The 5,815-nt window shown below is 43.1% G+C and overlaps 1 pseudogene; it reads right to left on the bottom strand.

Annotated features, from left to right (window-relative positions):
• Positions 1-5,448: 5,448 nt before the first annotated feature.
• Positions 5,449-5,566, bottom strand: LOC126250500 (5S ribosomal RNA; annotated as a pseudogene).
• Positions 5,567-5,815: the final 249 nt, after the last annotated feature.

Raw genomic sequence — 5,815 nt, 5'->3', positions numbered from 1 at the left:
TACCAGCATTCGTTTCCGGCTTTGACTGACCAGTGGATGTATGTATCATCCACGGGTAGATATTCAGGAGGTACCTTTTTCAGCGATCTAAATATTGTCGAGAAATTAGTTTCCATATTTACTTTAGGTTGGAATAAGACATATGTGGTGCCCGTTTTGGATAAAACTTTCTCATTGTTAATATTTAAAATTGTTAAAGCACGTGTCTAAAAACCGACAGATCGCGGGTCGAATCCAGGTCGGACCATGGAAATTTTCAGTCTGCCTTTGATCTAGTTTTCACTTCTCAACGTCGTCAGGAGTCACCATGAACGACAAGCAGTTCGGGTTCCACGTTAAACTGTAGATCCTCTTTACAAAGTTGGAGAATTGGGGAAAATTGGGAACACACGAATCGTCAACGTGGTCTCCAGCTGAAACACTTGCACATGGCCACTGAGGCACACGAAATTAATTAGTAATTAATTTATTGAAAACGATGGTTCCACCTGTGGATACAGTTTAGGGACGTATTTCTAGAGGGTCGCCTGCTAAGGAAGTACGGCAGTATTTAAATTCAGTCGCCGATTTCGTAACCCTCGTAAGTGAAGGAGCAGACTCTTTCATAAACTTCCGCTGAATTCCCGTTTGTTGCAAACTATCTGAAGCGAACAATTTTAAGACGGTGTCGTTGTCTATTTTATTCACTTGATCGAAAACTTAGAACATTAAAAGGGATGGATGTACAACTAAAATTTCCACAAGCTGAAATTATAACTTCACTTACGTTATTGAGTAACCTGTACGATCATAACAAAATCGTTATCATCATTGTGACAGGTGGAGAACTACTCAACTAACCTTCGTAGTTATTACCATTCACCATAAATATCACAGAAGGAAAAATCCCAGGAATACACATACGAGGTGGATCAACGCCTCGGTGCATGAAGCAGATAAGATCCAAAATTAACAACACACTCAGAACTGAATGTAATTGTAAGAGAATCGATAAATAGGGGGCGAAAGATGCTACTGAACAATCTGCAGACAGAAAACGTAAGAAAGCAAAGTGCACACCTGCGTCATGTTGACACAACTAGAGTTACAGGTGAAAACTTGCCCACCGTTACCCACTCTTGAATGAATATAATGTACTTTTTGAAGTTTAATATGATCTAGGAGCGAGTAATGACAGGGAAGCAGAATAAACGCCACGTATTACTAAGCATATCGAAAATAAAAACCCAAAGCATGTCGCCTTTTCGTATGCACCTCACGGATGATCCAGTGCTGTGATTGTTGGGGACTCTCCCAGGCAAGACTAGCAGGTGTTACTGAGGTTAAGACTGTGCAGGCATTCCAGGCAAAGTAACGAGTGTAGAACAGCTGCTCCCATGATGCAACACGCGTCCTCCGCGCTCCGTACCCCGTGACCTGCCCCCGATACAACGTGCCACACATCTCTGCTGCACACACGCAATCCCAGTTGAGAAATCTCTTGACATGTGAACCGTGCTATTTCTGTAAGCATAAGTGCTACATTTAGCTGTTTTATTTCTTGAACCACACAGACGGATGTTGATTACTAACAATGAAAATGACTCTGTTCTATTTTGATGTAGCGGTCTGCGTCATATACGTTTACTTTATGTCTTTGTTACAGTACGAGGTGTGGCTAGAAAAAAACCGGACTAGTACTGGTGAAACAATAAAACGAATGCAATAAGGCTGAAAGTCGCGTGGCCTGTCACGTGACTCTCGCTCTGCCTACTGCTCGAGTTTCATCTGCCTCCTGCACTCAGTCTGCCCATGGCGTCTGTTTTAAGTAGTTGACGTTTTGTCTGTGCGTCGGAAAATGTTGAGTGTACAGAAAGAACAGCGTGTTAACATCAAATTTTGTTTCAAACTAGGAAAATCTGCAAGTGAAACGTTTGTACTGTTACAACAAGTGTACGGCGATGATTGTTTATCGCGAACACAAGCGTTTGAGTGGTTTAAACGATTTAAAGATGGCCGCGAAGACACCAGTGATGACACTCGCACTGGCAGACCATTGTCAGCAGAAACTGATGCAAACATTGAAAAAATCGGTAAACTTGTTCGACAAGATCGCCGTTTAACAATCAGAGCAGTGTCTGAGTTAACAGGAGTTGACAAGGAAAGTGTCGAACAAGTTTACCGATTTTTTCCATGTTTGCATCAGTTTTTGCTGACAATGGTCTGCCAGTGCGAGTGTCATCACTGGTGTCTTCGCGGCCATCTTTAAATCGTTTAAACCACTCAAACGCTTGTGTTCGCGATAAACAATCATCGCCGTACACTTGTTGTAACATTACAAACGTTTCACTTGCAGATTTTCCTAGTTTGAAACAAAATTTGATGTTAACACGCTGTTCTTTCTGTACACCCAACATTTTCCGACGCACAGACAAAACGTCAACTACTTAAAACAGACGCCACGGGCAGACTGAGTGCAGGAGGCAGATGAAACTCGAGCAGTAGGCGGAGCGAGAGTCACGTGACAGGCCACGCGACTTTCAGCCTTATTGCATTCGTTTTATTGTTTCACCAGTACTAGTCCGGTTTTTTTCTAGCCACACCTCGTATGATGGACAAGTTATTTGAAGTTCTAGGAATGTGTAATCAATGTCCAGTACTAATATACAAAAGGAAATTTAACATAGTTCCGTTTGCACTTTGACGAGACCAGAATCAAAATGCCTGTTCTAAAGACATGAGGAGTAAAGTTAAAAGAATTATTTCCTATTATGTATTCTCACGCCCCTGAAATTATAAGCTCGTCATCGACATGTAGCAGTCAAAATGAAATAAATCATTCTCACTCCTTGGTATTCCTTTAACTGTTAATCATTGACCTCTACCGAGTGATGTAGCGCAGTGGTGAGCACACAGGATTCGCATTCGGAAGAACGACGGTTCAAATTCGCGTCCGGCCATCCTGATTTAGGTCTTCCGTGATTTCCCTAAACGACTTCAGTGCGGGATGGTTCCTTTGAAAGGATGGGACCGATGACGTCGCTGTTAGGCTCCCTCCCTCAAATCAACTATTAACCTGTCTTACCGGAAGTGGTAATTTAATAACACATTTTTTCTTCTTGCAACGTACTAACATGCACATGAAAGGACGCACATAAAAACTTGTTTCCTTCTTTTATTATGGTCTTGTGGACCCATATACAGATCGAATCTTCAGTTGTTAGCATTTCTCGATGCACCCCAGACTTTCAACGCAACATCCGTCAGCTGATGAAAAAACTATCAGCCTTCGTTGGATATAAATAGAGATAATGTATTTTTATCCATTTACGAATAATGGACGTTAGCAGTGGTAAATAAATTCAGTTATATAAGTATGATACTTCAGTCACAGACTATCACATTTAGCTGTTCTACACACAATGACATTTCAGACTGACCGCAGATATAATACGCTGAGATGACGAAAGTCATGGAATAACGATATTCTCATATACAGATGGTGATAGTATCGAGTACACAGGGTATAAAAGGGCAGCGCATTTCTGCACTCACAAGGGAACCTCCCCATCGCACCCTCCTCAGATTTAGTTATGAGTTGGCACAGTGGATAGGCCTTGAAAAACTGAACACAGATCAATCTACAAAACAGGAAGAAGTTGTGTGAAACTATGAAAAAATAAGCAAAATATACAAACTGAGTAGTCCATGCGCAAGATACGCAACATCAAGGAGCGTCTGAACTCAGTAGTGCCGTGGTCCCGTGGTTAGCGTGAGCACTTGCCGAACGAGAGGTGCTTGGTTCAAGTCTTCCCTCGAGTGAAAAGTTTAATTTTTTTATTTTCAGTTTATGTGACAAACTCTTATGTTTTCATCACTTTTTTGGGAGTGATTATGACATCCACAAGAAAACCTAAATCGGGCAAGGTAGAAGAATCTTTTTACCCATTCGCCAAGTGTACAAGTTAGGTGGGTCGACAACATATTCCTGTCATGTGAAGCACATGCCGTCACCAGTGTCGTATAGAATATATCAGACGTGATATCCTGTGGAGGAATCGGTTGACCTATGACCTTGCGATCAAATGTTTTCGGTTCCCATTGGAGAGGCACGTCCTTTCGTCTACTAATCACACGGTTTTGCGGTGCGGTCGCAAAACACAGACACTAAACTTATTACAGTGATCAGAGGCGTCAATGAATGAACGGACAAATCATAACTTTGCGAAAATAAAGAAAATAAACTTTTCACTCGAGGGAAGACTTGAACCAAGGACCTCACGTTCGGTAGCTGCTCACGCTAACCACGGGACCACGGGACTGAGCTCACATTCTCCTGGATGTTGCCTATCTTGCGCATGGACTACTCAGTTTGTATATTTTGCTTATTTTTTCATAGTTCTAAACAACTTCTTCCTGTTTTCTATATTGATCTGTGTTCAGTTTTTCAAGGCCTATCCACTGTGCCAACTCATAACTAAATCTGAGGGGGGTGCAATGGGGAGGTTCCCTTGTCAGGTGATTCGTGTGAAAAGGTCTCCGACGTGACTGTGGCAGCACGACGATAATAAACAGACTTTGAACGAGGAATGGTAGTTGGAGCTAGATGCATAGGACATTCCATTTCGAAAATAGTTGGGGAATTTAATATTCCGAGATCCACAGTGTCGAGAGCGTGCTATGAATACCAAATTTCATGCATTACCTCTCATCATTGACAACAGAGTGGCCGACGGCCTTCTCTTAACGACCTCGAGCAGCGGCGTTTGCATAAAGTTGTCAGTGCTAACAGACAAGCAACATTGTGTGAAATAACCACAGAAATCAATGTGAAACGTACGATGAACGTATACGTTTGGACAGTGCAGCGATATCTGGACGTAAAGCGCTATGGCAGCAGACGACCGACGCAAGTGCCTTTGCTAACAGCACGACATCGCCTTCAGCGCCTCTCCTGGACTCGTGACAATATCGGCTGGACACTAGACAACTGAAAAACCGTAGCCTGGTCAGACGAGTCTCAATTTCAGTTTTTAAGAGCTGATGATAGGGTTTGAGTGTGGCATAGACCCCACGATGCCATGTCCCCAAATTGTCAAAAAGGCACTGTGTGAGGTAGTGGTGGCTCCATATTGGTGTGGGCTGTATTTGCATGGATCACTTACTACAAATAGTTACGTTCGTCTAATTGGAGATCAGTTTGCGCCATTCATGTTCTTCATGTTCCGAAATAACAATTGGATCTTTATGGATGAATCTATCTAAAAGCACTCCGTCTTCAGGCCAAAAGTGGCCCATCGGGACCATCCGACCGCCGTGCCATCCTCAGATGAAGATGCGGATAGGAGGGGCGTGTGGTCAGCACACCGCTCTCCCGGTCGTTATGATGGTTTTCTTTGACCGGAGCCGCTACTATTCGGTCGAGTAGCTCCTCAGTTGGCATCACGAGGCTGAGTGCACCCCGAAAAATGGCAACAGCACATGGCGGCCCGGATGGTCACCCATCCAAGTGTCGGCCACGCCCGACAGCGCTTAACTTCGGTGATCTGACGGGAACCGGTGTATCCACTGCGGCAAGGCCGTTGCCACTATCTATCTAAGGTATCGTAGAATCAAGGAGCAGTAATCAGAAATTAAGATGAAATACAATTCTTTAAAATGAAGTGAAAGATTCGCCGAGCTCTTTATCCTTTGGTTGGTTGTCGGCTATGAAACTGTAGTTAGTTTTCATCTCACCGTTGGCATAGCTACTGAATCTATGTGTTCTTCGTCTCTGTGGTTTAATGTATTGTCTTGTAGTGGCGTCTAGGCAGAAAAAAATGATCTGAAGGAATCA

The sequence above is a fragment of the Schistocerca nitens genome, chromosome 3 (genome assembly GCF_023898315.1).
Source record: "Schistocerca nitens isolate TAMUIC-IGC-003100 chromosome 3, iqSchNite1.1, whole genome shotgun sequence".
NCBI classification, from domain to species: domain Eukaryota; kingdom Metazoa; phylum Arthropoda; class Insecta; order Orthoptera; family Acrididae; genus Schistocerca; species Schistocerca nitens.
This window is presented reverse-complemented; position numbering and strand designations above follow the sequence as displayed.